The 15,653-nt window shown below is 36.2% G+C and overlaps 1 long non-coding RNA gene across 14 annotated transcripts in view; it reads right to left on the bottom strand.

Moving 5' to 3' along the window:
- LOC125330595 overlaps window positions 1–15,653 on the bottom strand; it is a 473,930-nt gene that overhangs the window by 49,072 nt on the left and 409,205 nt on the right. For 12 of the 14 annotated variants that reach the window (XR_007205629.1, XR_007205618.1, XR_007205625.1 and 9 more), the window contains one exon: window positions 11,948–12,069. The exons of the other annotated variants lie outside the window; for them this stretch is intronic. This is a non-coding gene — a long non-coding RNA (uncharacterized LOC125330595). The remainder of the gene's footprint in view (window positions 1–11,947; window positions 12,070–15,653) is intronic. 14 annotated transcript variants of the gene reach the window in all.

The raw sequence follows: 15,653 nt of genomic DNA, 5'->3' as shown, positions 1-15,653 counted from the left end.
GGGGCTTTGGTCTGCAAACTTTATAGACAAGGAAATCAATTTCTCTGCTATATTATTCTCCAATGCTTACGATATATTTGGCAGTGTGAAAGACATAAATATCACAAAAGATATTGATCCACATTATTTTAATCTCTACTAAAGCAGATAGTATTAGAAAAATGTCAGTATCATGACAGGCAGTTTAAAACTTTCAGACTTTTAACAGAAATATAAATTTCCTGACTGTATACTTTCACAGTTTCATAACACTCAGTTAGCAGCAGCTACAAATTGTCTAACTGAGATTACTACAACTGCACTGAAACAAAAATTAACCCTTTTATAGTAAAGAAACTTTACTCTAAATTTACTTATTAAATTTATTAAAACTCACTTTGTAATTGAGGTGGTATCAATGAAAACAATGGGAAATTTTAGGCTAAGGCCTGGCAAATCTGTGTAGCACTGAGCAGTATCCAGTACAAGCATTTGTAAAATGAACTTGTTTCTTACTTGGTGTCGTGTGGAGAAGAATATACTCAGAGATAACAATCTGCTTGGACTATACCTGAACAAAACTACTACTTTTGTTTCCTACACAAATGTATTAATGAAAAAACACACTGAAAGTTGACAAAATATCTTGTTCTGTCAAAATATTTTTTCCAAATTTTGACTCCTTAGACACTGAATTTGGTTAAATATTATTTTGAAATGTCACAGCAAAATGAAAACTTGAAATATGATTTAAGAATGTCAAAACAAAATCTATTTTATTTTCTGTTGTCGAAACCAAATCTATTTTATTTTCTGTTACTGAACATTATTCTTACTTTGGTTTGTATCAGCCTCAAAAGGCATTGAAATTATTTTGAGTATGGAGCCTGAAATGGAGTTTTGTGAAAAACTTTAGCTTCACTAACTGTTTAAATAAATCTACTTAGCCAGTCTGTTTTTCTGTATTGCATGTTCTCTCAGCCAGGAAAATCTCCATGATGTTTATTTTCTGTCCCACTCTCTGCCTGTCATGAAGCATATGTTGTAGGAGACTGATTGCATCTCAGACTGACAGCTGCTCTGCTCTTCCAGTTCTCTGTCACGAAGGAAGATAGCTTCCATTTAGCAAAGAAATTCTGCAGTAATGTGTTTGGACACTTGCCTTTAGAACTTAACCATTATAAACTCTGGGGTTCAGTGTGCATGAAATCAGGATTTTCATTCCCTTATAGGCTTCTCCGTCAACTTTTATGGAGGTAAAAATTTCTAATCCATATTAATCTCAATTCTTCTGGGAAACTGTATCCTATGCCACTCAACTTATAAATTAATTCCTTCCACCCATTTTACTTGCAATCCTTCTGGCAAAGCTGGAGCTGCAGAGAGCACACTCTGTTAGAACACACACGAACATGAGCAGATTTTTTACTTGACATCACACAGCCCATTCAGGGGGAATTCTTTATGAACCATTTCTTTCTCACCAGAATTGTAGAAAGGGCTGGAACAGAGCAGGGCATCTTACAGGTGACCTATTGACAGCCCTCTACACAGGTTCATATTACTTAATATTTCGTATGAACTCTGAATTGCAGGTGTTACAGTGCCATGATTGCAAAAATTAAAACAATTAGGGTTGGAAGAGGTATCATTAAGTTATTAAAATACATGGTATTTGCTATTTGCAGAACACAGGGGTTTTTGACAAGTGAAAGAAGTAAGAGCATGACACTGCAAAACATTAAAGTGACCAATCAGATCAGAAGGCAGAAAGATGCCTCTTGGGAGAACTGTAAAATTGTTACCATGTAAACCAGCATAGAAACGTGTGGGTTTTCTTTTCTTTGACTCTTTTAAAAATTATTTTTGTGGGTGTATTACATTAGAATCACATCCTTAGGTGTTTGCATAGGTCACAACAAACGTATTGCAAACCAAACAAAACATTCTCTTTAATAAGCCAAGATCTTCATCATGACATTTCCTATACTGGGAAGGTAACCCAAAGAGTTCAAATGCAAGTGGTTACCAGAAACAATCAGGTAAAACAATGTCCTGTAATGTGGCTTTTTCTCTGCCGTGAGGTGGCAATAGGTATGGCTTCCAATAATCAAGGTACAAAAAAAAAGGCATTTCACACAGATTGGTAGAAATTGGTGTCAATATGACAAAAAAGAAAGAATGTCATTGCAGAACATCTCAGCGCACAATTAGTCTTACTAGTGCCTAATTTTTTCAGTGATCTTAAGTTCTTTCCTCTAGAAGCTGAATTAGCTTTCCAACCTTTAGGTTATAAAATTATAATCCGGCTTTTTTGGTTTTTTTACTTCTCTTTTGTTACCCTGGTTGCGTTCTCCTACGGTGATCCAAGTAAATTTTTTGCCATGGGTTGGAAATTACCATCAGTAACCATTGTGTTTCTGTCCATGCACTGAACATCTGGAAATATATTCTCCATGCTTCTGCTGGGAATGAAAAGAATTGGAAGCAGACACAAAATTTCTGCCAAGATTTCTTGAGAAGAGTTATGCAAATATATATGGGTGACAATGAAAGAAGTTCAGAAAACCTTAGTTTTCTCACCTAACTGGAATACAGATTTAGGATTTAACTTGGGTTTTTTGGGGGTGGTTGTGGGTTTGGTTTTTTGGTTTTTTTTTAGTTCTGGCCTGTTCTGAACATTCATTGTATTCAGCCACGTCTCTGCATCAACAACGAACTAAAATCTATGAAATTATTGACTGCTTATAGAAGCAAATACATCCATTTATCAACATTTTCATTTTGGTACAAAAAAGGAGAAATATATACTTGGAATAAAGGCAAAACAAATAAGGTATGTAGTCATAAGATTGTTTGATTTGTGCTGTATAGGCTGCAATTCATTGATATTTACTTCCGTCATAAATGGCTCTAAAGTACACAGAGGTTTTTTTTCCAGGCTTCAGACTGACACATAAAACTTGCCTGTCTTTGCACAAAAATAACTCAGATTTTAGAATGCATTAGATGAACTCATGTTTTCCAAAGATTAAGTTAATACCTGTGAAAATTATTCTTAAAGAGATCAAATTGATCTATAATTTTGCCCATGTTGATACAATGGAATTTTACTAAAATAGTAAGATGATAATAAATGAAGCTTAAAACTGGAAGAAGAAAGCCAGCAATTTTGAAAATTAATAAAAGTTTGGTTTGCAAACCAGTTCTTCTCCTGCTGAAATAAACAGGATTCTGTCATTGTATTCTCTGAAAATAGGATTCTACTGTTTATTTGGGAGTAACATTGTAAGATTCCTATGAATTATAGAGAAAGAAAAAAAACTATTTGGAAGATACTATTAACTTTCATTAATGAATTCAAGATGCTTCATTATGGAACACGTATGTGTATACATATCTCTGTGTCTATATATCTAATACATACATGTGTATATATGTAATGAATATATGGATAAGATTGATTTACATGATAATACGAAGACATAAACAAATATTTGAATGGACAGAAACAAAAAGAAACCAATTAGGTATATTGGGTCTTGAAACTGATTCTATTATGGGTTGGGTTTTCAGCAGAGTTAGACACTGATTCTTTCTGACTCAAAAGGTGTGACCTCCACTCTGTCCTTTTCCTGCTGGTCATACTGCATAACAAATGCTACAATAGTGGTATGGAAGCTTATCATTTGTATACAGCAGAGTTTTCTAAAGGAGTACAATTTTTATGTTTATATTATATATTTCTTAGCTCACTGGTTTCAGGCTATGAGTATTTGCCTTTTTACAGTAATGTTCATCATCTGACAGCTTCAAAATCTGACTGTTCATGCAAATAAAGCAAAAGGGTTTTGGCTTTTGATGTCAAATGATACAACTGCTCTTATGATTAGCACAGACTTTCAGCCCTGTTGCCTGTCAAAAATGCAAATACTTTTCCTTATACTGCCACATAAAAAGCTCCTCTGTACATTACAATGCAACCCAAACCCAAGCCAATCAAAAATGATCAGAGTTCAGTGGAAGAATCAATGCGATCTGGAAAAGAACTATGTTGGAATTTCAACCATTCTTTGACAGGAGCAGTGAAAACTTCTGTAATTCAGTAGTAGTTCAAAAAGAATTCCTCCTTCCACATACTTAGGAACACAAGAAAATGCTGGAACAAAATACCATATTGCCTTCTGAGAAGCGTCTTATATTTTAGTTAAATGTCTTGGGGCGGACTAATGCTGATGTATCTGTGAGACAAGAGGGACCATAAGTGCCTCTCCTGTGTATCAAACATTACAAACTTCTATAGCAAGAGTAAAGGAAGGACTGGGTATCTCATGAACCTCTCAGTCCTGTAAACAAAGCTTTGTGGCAGTTCCAAAATTCTTCCCTCAGCCAAACACATGGCAAGGGAACATCTGACATGCCAGCTGATAGAATGAAATTGTTCAGAGATGACAGGGAAAATCGTTATTTTACAGCTACTGCCCATGCTATCACACACTCAGCCAAGTGTATTTTGTGAAACTGGAATGTGCTACTAAAAAAGGGTTTGCAAACTATAGCAATTTCTGAGGACCTCAAGAACATGCTGTCAAGACAGCATGTATTAAGAAATATGACCATGATAATGAAAGATCCAAAGCAGAAAATGACATCCTTTCAACTACTGGAAACCCTTTTCTTCTTTAGAAGATGAATCAATATTCAATTAGGTTGGCTTTTTTTTTTTTTTTCAGTACAGTTTCTGAGTATGCAATATGGAATAATGCTAGAATAAAAAATAGTGTCTGAAAAAAATTAAATGGTCTACATTTACCTTGAGGTGCAATTTTCTACTGAATCGAGGTCCTTAAGATAAACTTTAATCTCTCAACTCTTTATTTGTCATTGACAAGGAGAAGCAAGGAAAGAACAATAAATCCCTCTTTGTAGATGTAGGATAAAATGAAACTACTCCAGCATTTACCTTACACAAACAAAGAGGCACTTCAGTTCCTTAGGACCCATTTGCAGGACCTCTCCCCCTTACTTACTATGCATTTGTCTAAAATTAATTTTTAGGCTAGCTTAGAAAAATGCTTCCTACATGAAAGATATGAAAAACCTTGTCTAGATCGTACAAGGGGCACTAACAGCTTTTTTTTTTTCCTTTATCTGATATAGGGTTAAAAAGAATATGTTTCAGAGATACTTGTGTGGGTATTTACAAAGACAAATCTGCGCTGTAACTTCTAAATCCATGTTTGCCTCATGCAGAGGGCAGAAAGAGTGCATAAGCCTCCCCTGTTAGGCTGAATAGGTGTGAGCATCTGGATACTCAGAGTTTCCATTATAAAAATACCTCACAGTCGTTACAGTTCTTGCCTATCAAGCAGAACAGCACCCTCAGCTTGCAGGCAAGGAAATGGAGCCTGAGATTACATGTGATTTACTCAAGGTCAGAGAGGAAATCTGCATTAATGTTTGAGCTCCAGTGTTTTGATACCTAAAATCCAGCTAATTCAACCATTATAGTATCCTTTATCTATGCAGGCTATAAACTTGAGCACATCCCCATGGTGCTTTCTGAATTAGAGTGAGAACCCTCAATCTCTTGCATGCACATATGCTGCAGGAAAAAACTGTAAGCAAAGTTGTTTGATGAGAATGAAATATTTAAATGTGCACTCAGGCACATCAAATGTTATTCTTTACATACAAACCAAAACCCCTCAAACAAAACAAACTTATAAAAAGAAATAGACTCTCCATACTCAACAGACTCTTGGGAACAAGAGTCCATACAATTCTGCAGGTTTGGGACAGGGACTGACTGACTGGATTCTGTAAGGATAATTACAACTCAGCTGACAATTAAAGCAAACACCACTGGGCAATAAATTGCAATGTCCTTGTGATCTATCCAATTTTATCAAGCCTTTGAATTTCTTTCTTACTAGTTTGAGATGAATCAGGACCTTGAGGGAAACATAGGGGTTTTTACAGTGTATTTAGCTACATCTCTGTCTTCAATTCTTGGTTCCCTCAGTTTTCCTTGCAGTTTTAGCAAAAAGGATAATTTTCCCTTCTCAGTACTTTACTGGCCAGCCAATCCCTGGATAGTTTCTCTATAAATCTGCCCAAATTCTACAGAGATGTTTTGATTTCCTGGACTTAGTGGCCAGATTCTTATTTTTACTGATATTTTCCATCACCTGGTATCATGGAAACAACGTAAGGCTGGAGAAGGCACTAATTTTGCCTTTGTGGAAAACCTTAAATATGTTTATAATGTCTCTGGCTTGAACTTCAGAACTCTGTCGTAGGACTGGTAATGTTTTTCCCTCCCTTGAAGGAACTTGAGGCAGATTCCTTCCAGCCCAACACTGCTGCCAGAGCAGGCAGTAGGATGTTACAGCAGACTGTCCTCCAGTGGAGAGGACCAGAACTGACAGTCCTGGATTCTGCACAGTAAAACTTTTCTGACCAATGTACAAACCCCAACCTTTCACAGCAGAAAATTGTGCATTTTATTCTGTAACTCATTTTACTCCTCTGCAGACTGCCAAATTGAAAAGGCCTGCAGCAGATGGATCACTGACAGACTTGCAGGGACCATTTAATTAAATGGTGCCCATTAGGGCAGCATTCAGGAGCCTGAAAGTTCACAGCTGGATTTTCATTACACAGAAACATGGAAGATGTCAATGAATTGGCATCTTTATTACCTGTTAATGTAGAATGAATAAATTTAATGAAAAAATATATAGATCTTTAAAAGTATATGTTTAAGTCTTCTTTTGTTAACTGTAAAAAAAAAAAACCAATCTAGATTACCTTTCAGGCTAAGTCCCAGCACCTTTCAGTCCATTTGATCTCAGAAACAGAGGCAATCATGGAGATTTTAACACTGTAATTGGTATTGCCTTATAGAAACACCTGGGACCTACTCTTTCAATGAAGACATCCTTTTTGCACATTGATAATAATTTCATTCCATTAGAAAGAGGCTGTTTATTATTTTTTAGTCTAACACATGACAGAAAAACAGGGGTCTTTGACAAATTAATTACGATTTCTTATCTTGAATCCCAACAAATTACCAATGCATGTAAAGGTCTCAGTCTGGTTTCTAACAAACACAAGTCAAAAAGCCATTGTTACAGGGAAGAAAAGGAGATTGTGAGACAGGTGCTCTATAAAGGATGTGAAATGTCTGTATAGAGCACAAAGAATTCTAATATGTTAAGACCAAGAACACTGCCTTCAAATAATCAGCCAACTCCAAAACCGAAAAGGTCATCAGTTAGAAACATTGCATGTATTTTATCATCTTTCTGTCAGAAAGAAGTGGGAGAGAACTACTTGAGGAATTGTGTTAAAAACATCACTCAATCTATTACAAAAACTATTGATGCAGTAATGTGTCATTAGTGGCAATTAATGAGAGGTTAAATGCTGTGTGGTACGGTGATATTGTGCATTAATTGGAAACCACTCCTGAGAAAAAAAATTCTTATGAAATTAGGGTAGTATTTCAGAATAACCAGTCACTCCTTGAAAAGAAGAGGTCCTTGAAAAGACTCCTTGAAAAGAAGAGGTATATTTTTGGTGATTTTATTTGTTTTTTACCAATCTAATTTTATATTTTGTATGTTCAAGCTTGCAGAATAGAGTGGAAGCAGACTTGAAAGAATGAGGCACTCCAGTGATCTAGGAGAGAGAAGGAAGGGCAATTCACTCTGAGACAAGTGGATGTAAGAGTAAGACTCTGAAATACTGAATTGGGATCTGACTCATGACAGTCTTCAAGCAGATGTCTTTTATTGCCCTCAAGCAGATGTCTCTTATTTCCATTCTGTACCTATAAAGGAGGGTATGTAGTAAAAACAATCTGAAAAAAAAAATGCTATAAGATGCTGAGGACTGTGCACATACCTAAATAGATGTTGCAAGTAGAAAATGCCTGTAAATGTACTTCAGGGGATCGTTCATTCTGAGCAGAGAACAGTGTGAAGTGAGAACTGTAGCCCTTGAGACGGGGGAGTGCTGCAGAGCTTAGCAGACCAATGCAGTGATGTCCTGCAGCCTGTCTGCCAGGACACTGCAGTGCAGAGCAGACTGACTGGCACAGTTTAGTCAATCCCTGCATAAGGACATGAGAACAGTGCTTATAGGCCTGATAAAGGTACCTCCAGTCCAGCACTTTGGTCCAAATGTTGGCCAAGGAGTGGATATTTGTGAAACAAATAGACAGCAGTATTTTTCGTAGAATGCCCTTCCACAAATATGAACTGAAGTTTCATAAACTGAATGGTGAATCTGAATGATGAGCAAATTACACCTGTTTCAGACCTAACAAGGCTCTTGTCACCGTTCCTTGCTAAAAAAGGAGTGCAGGGCTATTAGCCCAAGATGAACCTAAAATGGACCTAACCTTAGCTCAGGCTGTTACTCCAACACCTGGGAAGTTCACCATAACAGCACCGAGGTCTCAGAGAAGCCCCTCAGCTCTAACATAACTGCACATGGCAATAATCTCCATGTATCACATCCTAGCTTGTAAAAGAGGGACAATACTAATACTGTACCCAACTGATATGAGGTGCCTCAATGTCAGAAAGTACAGAGAAATGAAGGAAATTGAATTTTTTTTTTTTTTTTGGTAGTATAAAAAAGGTAAATAATTATTTAAGAAGGTTATAAAATTCAAGTGATGAGTCATGTCATGGACCTGCTTCACCTACATTCTATCTGCTGATCTGCCTCCCTTTTCAGCTTGGAACAGGTTGTGCCAGAATACCTCAAAAAGAGAAACAAACCCCCAGCTGTTATCACCTAAGAGAGGATTTTCTACTTTGAACTCTTTGCTTAGAATTTCCCCACCAGTGTGCCTGTGTTCCAAGAACAGCTATTTTATATTTTATGGCAATATTGAAGACCACAAAGGTGCCCCACTCCCCAAAAATATATTATGTGTCATATGAAGAAGACACTTTTTATTGGATGGCTAATAATGTGCTAAAGGTTCTGTCATTCATGAGTAATTTGGTTATCAAAACTGAAAGGTCACAAGATATTTGCTGGTTTCATATATAACCTGAGCCAGCTATATATAAATGTAGATGTATGAACAAAGTGAGGGAATTTATGGGCTATGTCCTGTATGACAAGTCTGCTTTTTCAGGGTAGTCTGAATAAAACTTTCTGTTAGAGCTTGTTTGAGTGATGTGAGTGGGATCCTAGGCTGGAATAAAGAAAACTACATTTGTATAAATCCCTTGGCTCTCCTGATTGTGTGCTGGACATTTAAGACAGGATGCTGGAAGTTTCCTGGGCTGCTAAACCAGTCAGCCATATTTGGAGAAGTGGTTCCCAGGTTCTATCAGCTGAGAGGCAGAGATTCTTTCCTATTCCTCACTTGCTAACTTCTACCCCTCTCTCCCATGCAGACCAGTCACTGTTGCCTTCTGGCTCCATTCCGCCTGCAGCAGCAGCTCTTGCAATGGGCACAGGAAAGGATCATCCCTGAGAGTGCCCACACCCAGAGCACAGTGGCACTCAGAGCCTTTGCACGACCAGTGAGGCCCTGTCACTGCTAGTTAGTGAGCAAAAATGCACCAAAGAACATTCAACCCATGGCAGTCCTCACAAGCAGGTGAATTTGAGAGGTTTCTCAGCAACTATATTGCCTTTTCTCTCAACTGCTGTTTTTTATTATCAAAGGTGGGGATTTAGTTGAAAATGTTTACAAAAACCACAACCAAATCACCCCTCGGAGCTTAAAATGTATGAGCCAATTTAAAAATGTTTTATACTGATATACATATAGGGGACCTACAAGTCTGTTACTTGCACAGATGTGTCAATGCCTGATCTAAGATGCTAGGAAAATGTTTTCCATGCTTTTGAAATTTTCCAAGAGTTTTGTTGAGAATTCCTCTTGTTCCCTATTAGTTTACAACTGCATTAATGGTGCTACTCTTTGGGTTGACCAGTGATCCATAACATTTAGCTCCTTTGAAAAAAACAGATATCATCCTTTAAATAAATTATATACAAATTTATCTTTGTGACTTCTATTGGGTTTGTAGGTTCTCATAATTTTTGTCCACAAACTCTGAATTTGAAGTTATTCACTTATTTATTACAACCTCTTTTTCAAGTTTCAAAATTTGGTGTATTTCCTTCAGACTTGACAATATCAAGCACTAGCACCTTTACACCAGTTTCTGAACCCCTCTGCCATCCATATACTGCCAAATATAAAAGAGGTACATAAACATGGAAGATGAAAATGAAATGGGAACAGATGGGCCCATCTGCAATTATACCTCTGAAAAGACTGAGAGCCTCGCAGAGATTTATAAACCTTCTGGAGTCCAGACATTTGATGATCTCATAAAATGATCCTGAAAGTGTTTTAAATAAGTAATTGACAATAACAATTTTATGTGGAATAAAGGAAACTTCTCAAATCAACACTGTACCAACAAAGAGAAAACAATTAGGAGCTCAAAAGCTTTTGCAAGTGTATGTAACTTGAGTAAGCAAATGGAAGATTCCAGGAAAGGTGCTGTTCCCTCTAAGATTTCAGCCAAGTAAAAAAGAAATTTTTAAATTAATGTGATAAGTTGACTTGACTAACTGTGATTCCAATCTGGCTGATCAGGTCTGTCATTAGGATGTGTCAGTTACCAGTTTTTCTCTATAAGAAAGGTCATGACTTTTATCGGTCTGGTAAAGTTGCTCCGTCAAATCTATGAGGCTCTTCCCTTTTTGGACTAAAAACTGAGCAAGTATTCTGCCATCCTACTCCTCCTGGAGTTAATGGCATTAACAATTCAGGGAATATCTCCAGCTTATCTCCCCACTTTCAGCTAAGTTTAGGGCACTGATTTTCTACAGCCTGCTCAATTGTAATGGCTTTCTTTCTAAAATGACCCCGTTTCTCAGTAAGATGTCAAACAGCCTAGACAGGGATGGCTTCTGCTTGTAAAGTGTTGGCCATGAAATAAGAACAGCAGTATTAAATAATATAGTTTGTATAAACTGAATTTAAAATAGCAAGCTGAAATGTCATACAGCAAGGACTGATATCCCCAAGGCAGTCATGGGTAATGGATTGATTCACAAAAATCTGAGCCAATTTGCTAGGAATCCAAAAAGAAAATTAAAGCCCATGCCTTTGAACACTACAAGCTGAAGCAGTTGAACTGAAGAAATTCCAGGAAATTTCATCAGCTGGCTTCTAAACTGTGTGAGATGTAGGAGATGCTCAAAGTGGAATTACTCCAAGGACAGAGGTCAGAAAACATCCAAGCAATAAGCCTGAAACATTTTCGAGCAATAGAAAAAAAATATTTTGAGAAGGAAATTTTCTAGGAGATATGACTTAAAAACAGTACCACACCAGCAGTCAATAAATGGTAACAGAGAGACCACATGTTTACCCAGTAATAACGTTTGCAGCAACACATTTCCATGCTTTTCCCAGCATTAACCAAGGGAAAATGAGAGAAGGAACTACCCTGCTGTGAAACAATGAGTTGCATCCAATTTCTCCAAAACTGCTTTTTCATTCAGCCATGGAAATACTTTTTTAGGCTAAAAAAAAACGAATTAACTTAGTCTGCAAGAAATAGCATTTAAAAGAGAGAGAAAAGGTTACAGGTTTTCACCAGTCAACTTCTAAAACTTGTTCTGGGAGACAGAATTAATACATGTGCATAGTTTTTGCTTTGTCCTTTCCCATTAAGTTATGCGTGGAGAGGACGGGGTTTTCTAAAAACAACTTGAAAAAAGTCTCATATTAGCAGTATGCAGTGGTTCTGAAAGTCTGTGTTCAACAGCCTTCTGGGATAAGAATTCAACAGAAATTTATAAAACAATGTAAGATGTAGAACTTGGAGTCAAGAAAACACCATAAATAATAATTATTTGTTTCTCCTCATCTGTTTTAATTCTGTAAATATAATTCTAACCTAGTTACCTCAGGCTTAGAGTCCAAGTTGCAGGCTGGGTTCCATTTGAAGGTGTTCTCAGATGAATAGCAATGTTTCCGTATCAACAAAAGAATCAAATGTCATCCAGTCCTGTTCTCCTAAATACAAACTGGAGCAACATGAATGCATTATGACATGGTGAAAATAAACCCCACAATTTCAGTCTGAAACCAATAAACTTAACTGATTTCTGTATTTTTGCTGCCATTTAAAAATGGGTATAAGTAAAGACAGGAAAGTCTCTTTCCAGAAAATTGGTTTGTTGTGATAATTTTCAAATTTCCTCTGCAATTGGCCTTGTGTTCAGATATTTTGCAAAAGGGACCAATGAAGTTTATCTAATTTAAGTCTAAATACCCATCTCATAAAATATATGATTATCTGGGGAGAGAGAGTAGAATAAGGAGGTGACACAGCCTAGGGAACTTAAAAGAAATTCAATATCATAATCTATTTTCGTGGTAACTTGGTTGATTTCTTAGAGAGAGACATTTAGATCTGAAAAGGTATAAAAGGACCAATACAGAAAGTCTGGAAATTGAAGCTCCATCTAGAAAATGCTACATACTTTTTACTTGAAGAGACAAAATTTTTAGAATATTTTAACAAAAGGAATAGACTTTCCAGAACTTCAAATTTTTATTCTTAACTTCTAGGTAGATGTTGTAACAGTGATACCAGAAGTACTTAACCTGTAATATAATAAAAGACAGACTCAATGATTACAGCAGACTCTAAAGCTTGAAAGTGATGAATTTGTTAGGAGAAAATATTTTGGGATTAGTTCAGGGAGTAAACTTGTAGTGCAAAATAATAAAAAATGTACCTACTTCATATTGAATCAGCTGTATGTGTGAAAAATTACTTGCTCCTCTAGGCAATATTTTAAGTAATACTTTCGGTTGATACGCAGAATTTGCAACCATTATTTTTTACGCTGTTGTATCAACAGTGGCGAGGTTACAAGTTTTGTTCTCTTTCCAGTACTTCTGCCATTCTCTCTGTTGGTACAAATCTGCATTCTTGCCCCCTTCACTTGTGTTTCCGAGGAACAAAACTGCCAACTAGTTCACTAAACCCTTGCAAACCACGTTGTGATCTAAACATTTTTATTTCTATAATGTTGAATCATGCAGGGAGCCTTCCATGCAGCATTTATTTGCAGCAAGGAAAATAGTATAAAGTTGCACAGCTATTTGAGCTCTGAGGTCATTCAAAGCACAGTGGAATTAAAATTACTCTCTGCCACAAAACCCTTCAGTAACTGAGGTGTGGAAAAAGGGAGAGGAAATTGAAAAGATGGAAATGCATGGGGTATTTAGGGCTGAGGTTATCACCTCGATTACACAGAAGAGTAAAACAAAATGAACATAGATAGATAAGGTCAAAATGTAGTTTGATATTTCTGCGCAGCCTAAACGACAAAGGAAAAGGATCTACTTGATTTTTTTTCCTTCCAATTCTCTATAAAGTATTCTCTCCCAAATAACCAGACAATATAGGTTTAGCAACTGGAAGTGTGGGAATATATATATATGAATGCACTTCAAGGTGCTACAGCTTCCCTGCCACCAGCAGTGCCTCTAAACAGCCTGCAGGGAACACTAATTTGCTCTTAAACACACACACACACACATATATATCCTGCATATTAAATTTATAAACCTCATTTTAATTGCATTTTTACATGCAACTTTTCCCTACACAGAAGGAAAAACCTCTTAGGAGGTCGAGGAAGACTGGAAAAGGGTCAGAAAAGACTGGAAAGTTTCTGCTGCTGCTGCCATTCACATATGCTCTGCCTGGATAAAAGGTCTTTGTACCACGTCACTTGAAAGATCACAGTGCTCTATTCACATATGCTCTGCCTGGATAAAAGGTCTTTGTACCACGTCACTTGAAAGATCACAGTGCTCTGTCACGGGTACTGCTGACACCTTTCCATGTAATGCCATGAACCAGAGATCCAGTAAAATGGAGTAACATAAGATTTCCTCCTTTCTCACATCAGTCAGTGCACTTCTCACCAGTTTGCCCTCTTTCTTAAAGTAAATACAACCCTGATTCTCTCTTCTTCTCTCTTTGCAGAACATGTGTCCTTTAGCTCAGGAAAGGAAATGAGAAGGTTGTCTTCTGAGCCTGTCATACAACAGGCCAGCCTGTCTAACTTACAAGGTCAGTAGATTCAAAAAGTGAGGTTTTTCTTCTCTTTTCAAATGAAATGCAGTGATAAGTGCTTACTTGATTAAACCAGCGGATAAGAGCATCTATTGTAATTCTTTCCTCTCTTTTCATTTATTCCTTTGGCTCCAAGAGATAAGAATGGAGAACTTTTACCCTGGCATTGATCCAAGCTTTGAAAGGACTTGCTCATTATGGATAATGTTCTTATTCAAATGAGCAGTCCCCTTGAAGCAAATACTAATGTTGTCTGACTGTAATGAACAGGATTTAATCCTATATTTTAAATGAATTTTTATCTCATGGAAGTATATTTATATATTCCTGTCTCTAATCTGACTGGATTTTACCATTGACTTCTGCTAAAGAAGAGTCTACATTACATGAAGCCATCAAGTTAGATCACAGTTAAATATCTTTCCCTTAAATGTATGCTTCCATAAAGAAAATATAAACAGTCACAATAAAGGACAAGAAAATTAGGAATTTCAAATGTCATGTTAAATATATTTGTATTTATAGACTAATTAAAAATTTATACACTAAATACAAATTTATTTAAATTCTCCCTCTATATTGTCTCCTTTACAACAAAAGATCCAAGCACATTTAGCGATTTCATATACACAAATCATTTTATCATCTTTCCTTTCTTCAAAGCTTTTAAATTCCAAAATAAGCCTTATGAGATGGGAGAGCCATCAGAAAAGAAGCATTCACAGGGTTGATAAACAATGTATATATACAGAGATATAAGATTTATTTTCTATTCTTTCCCTAATAATTCCTAAAAAGTGATTTCTTCTGGACACTCACCAGACACCGAGCTGATGCTTTTCACCAGCACTACCTATAACTGTCAGAAGATCTTGCTCTTGACACTTAACAATCCCAGAGATCATAATTTTATATGTGGAGCTCAAGCTGTTTTTTCCCCTGCGTCACTACATTTATCTACACTGAATTTCACCATTTTAGTGCCCCGTCACTAGTCTTAGGAAATCCTTCTGTAATTATTCTTGATCATTCTACCTTAAATCTCTCATAACAGTAAATAACACCACACCACTTCTCATTCCAAGATCCCTGACAAACATATTGAAATATGATAATACTTGTTTTTTTCCCAGTATAGAAATCAGAATCCAGAATTAGAAATGGGGCAGAGTCCCTTATAAATAAATGTATCTACATCTAAAAGATGAGATAGGAAACAACACAAATAATTGCATTGTCTCTAGCTATAGAACAATATTGAGTTAAATATAGGTTGATTTGATACAAAACAAAATTAAATATTTTAAGACATTTGAAGGCTTTTTAAAATATTAAAAGGGAAAGCAATTAAAAAATTAACAAAAAACCCCATCTTTTTGCAAAAGTACATAAAAAATTTGTTGCTTAAATATGTTCAAAATAGTTCTGGGATGATTTAAGAATGATTCCATATTTTTATTTTCTTCATAATATGTAATTCAATTAGAGGCAATGCAAATTCACTGTCTATGCTGG

The sequence above is a fragment of the Corvus hawaiiensis genome, chromosome 10 (genome assembly GCF_020740725.1).
Source record: "Corvus hawaiiensis isolate bCorHaw1 chromosome 10, bCorHaw1.pri.cur, whole genome shotgun sequence".
In the NCBI taxonomy this organism is placed as follows: Eukaryota; Metazoa; Chordata; class Aves; order Passeriformes; family Corvidae; genus Corvus; species Corvus hawaiiensis.
This window is presented reverse-complemented; position numbering and strand designations above follow the sequence as displayed.